Source organism: Rhipicephalus microplus, unplaced genomic scaffold (genome assembly GCF_043290135.1).
Source record: "Rhipicephalus microplus isolate Deutch F79 unplaced genomic scaffold, USDA_Rmic scaffold_199, whole genome shotgun sequence".
NCBI classification, from domain to species: domain Eukaryota; kingdom Metazoa; phylum Arthropoda; class Arachnida; order Ixodida; family Ixodidae; genus Rhipicephalus; species Rhipicephalus microplus.
This window is the reverse complement of record NW_027464770.1, coordinates 110,001-112,500: the sequence shown is the minus strand read 5'-3', so window position 1 is coordinate 112,500 and position 2,500 is coordinate 110,001. Positions and strand designations below refer to the sequence as shown.

At 45.4% G+C, this 2,500-nt stretch overlaps 1 pseudogene; it reads right to left on the bottom strand.

The window, feature by feature from the left end:
* LOC142791917 (large subunit ribosomal RNA) overlaps nucleotides 1–2,500 on the bottom strand; it is a 7,675-nt pseudogene that overhangs the window by 3,072 nt on the left and 2,103 nt on the right.

Sequence of the window (2,500 nt, the reverse complement as noted above, 5' to 3'; positions counted from 1 at the left end):
GCCGCCGGGAATTTTCTTTTTTTTTTTTTTTTTTTTTCCCCAGTTTGCCTAATGCTCTGTAACGTCCCTACAGTTTATTATTGATCGTATCGACCATCTCCTCCAGGATCGCCCTGGCCTGTACATTTTCAATAAGTTCCCGTTTTCCCTGAGCAGGGCCTCCACAAAATCTCTTCAGCTGTGCTCTATATTTTTCGGTTAGTTTACAAATCGTAAAATAATGCTCTATGTCCGTTTCTTCCATGTTGCAAGGGCAGATTCTGTTTTGTTTTATCCCGAACCTGAACAGATAGTGAGGAAACCGTCCATGTCCTGTTAAAATTTGTGAAATCTGATAATTTGCAATAAATTGATTTGGAATCTGATTAATATGTTTTATCCAATTGTGTATATAGCTTTTTCGAGCTATTTTGTCTTGGGCCCAAAGTTGTTCCCATTTGTGATACAATTTTTTTTGTAACTCCTTTTTGATAAAATTCTTAGAAATTTGGACCCCTACTTCTTCTCCGAATCTTATTGCCTTTTTTGCCAATTCGTCTGCTATGTCGTTGCCGATGTTTCCACTGTGTCCTTTTACGTATGTTAGAATAATTTGGTTGTTTACTGAAGCATTTTGGAGCAGTTGCTTAATTTTAAATATATAGGGGTTGAGGTTTTCTGGATTATTTATCCCCTGTAGGACTGACAGGCTGTCTGTCAGCAAATGATAGGTGCTTCGATTTTGTTGTAAACTAATATATTCTATGGCCTTGGTTATAGCCATAGCTTCTGCTTCAAAATTGTTACTGTACTTTGGTAATGAATATTGTTTGGTGTCTAATAATTTTTGCTCTTTCATAACTACAAAAGCTGACCCAGCTCCAATTTCATTGCTTGAACCATCTGTAAAAATTTTGTAATCTGTTTCTTGATTGAGTTCTTTATTAAACTTAAATCTTAATCTTTTAGACGGATGAATTTTCCATTTGTCAATTTTTTTAGTAATAGAATCCGCATCGAAAATTTTGTCATTCCAAATAAACTGCTTGCCATTTTTGATAAGTAGATAGGGACAGTGGGAATCTCGTTAATCCATTCATGCGCGTCACTAATTAGATGACGAGGCATTTGGCTATTTTTTTTTTTTTTTTTTTTTTTTTTTTTTCCCAGATACCACAATCCACCCACTTGGAGATTAACTTGAGGGTTGCCTGCCGTCCTACGATAGGCGTCTCCTCCTCCAATACTGGTAGAGATGCAGGATCAAAGAAAACTTGTCCTCTGAAAGGCAGAGGGACCAAAAGAACGCACCCCGACTTGTGGTGCTGGGACCTTGATTAGCCCTGGGAGCCCACTCCCCGACGAACGACCGCTGTCGACATTTGGTGCATTTTAAATGCCGCCAGCCCCCCTTGTAGGCACCTTATCGTCATCATTTTGAAGTCATTCCTTGTCAATCCCACCTCCTGCAGAGTCCTCACAGATTCACCCGCCCATGTTCCTCTATATGACAGGGTGACACTTGAGACGGTAGGCGTAGGTGAGACTTGGAAAAGCAGATCAGGGATTTTGTATTTATCGCATTTGTGGTGATGAGCCTCCGTAAGTTCAACTCGCGTGCTCACCACCTGCACATCCAGGATATGGGATTTCTCCCGCTTTATGATGACAAGATCCGGGATCTTCGTACCCTGTGATGTTTTGAAGTGTCTTTCTTGCTGCACCTGCCATCCAAGCTCAGTCAGCCTACCTGCCAAGTACCTCAAAATGTTGTCATGCCTTTTGATGCGAGCGTGGTGGGTTCTGTGACATCTCTGAAGGATGTGCCCCAACGACTCCTCAGCCTGACACCCTGCACGACACTGCTTAGGTAACTCTCGACCTCTACGTAGACGAGTCAGACAAGAGAGTCATAGTTACTCCCGCCGTTTACCCGCGCTTTTTTGAATTTCTTCACTTTGACATTCAGAGCACTGGGCAGAAATCACATTGCGTCAGCACCGATCAACGGCCCTCGCAATGCTTTGTTTTAATTAGACAGTCGGATTCCCCCGGTCCGTGCCAGTTCTGAGTTGGCTGTTTTCTGCCGGCCGAAGCAAGAACCTCAGGCGCGAAGCCCACGGAAAATGCACAGCTGTGGCTTTCCACAGGAAGGTCCCGACGCTGGTCCGGGCTCGGCCGCACCGCTTTTTACGGCGGCGAGCCTCGCCCAGTCCCGGTGCAGTGCCGTTCCTGCTTCTGGACCCCAGCCCGACCGGCTCAGCCCTCAGAGCCAATCCTTTTCCCAAGGTTACGGATCCGTTTTGCCGACTTCCCTTACCTACATTGGTCTATCGACTAGAGGCTGTTCACCTTGGAGACCTGCTGCGGATGTGGGTACGGTCCGGCACGAAAATCACACTCCCTCACTCGGATTTTCAAGGGCCGACAGGAGCGCACCGGACAGCGCAAGAGCCGCACTGCTCTACGGAGCCACCGTCCCTATCTCGGGGTGAACCCATTCCAGGGACTCGATCTCCTT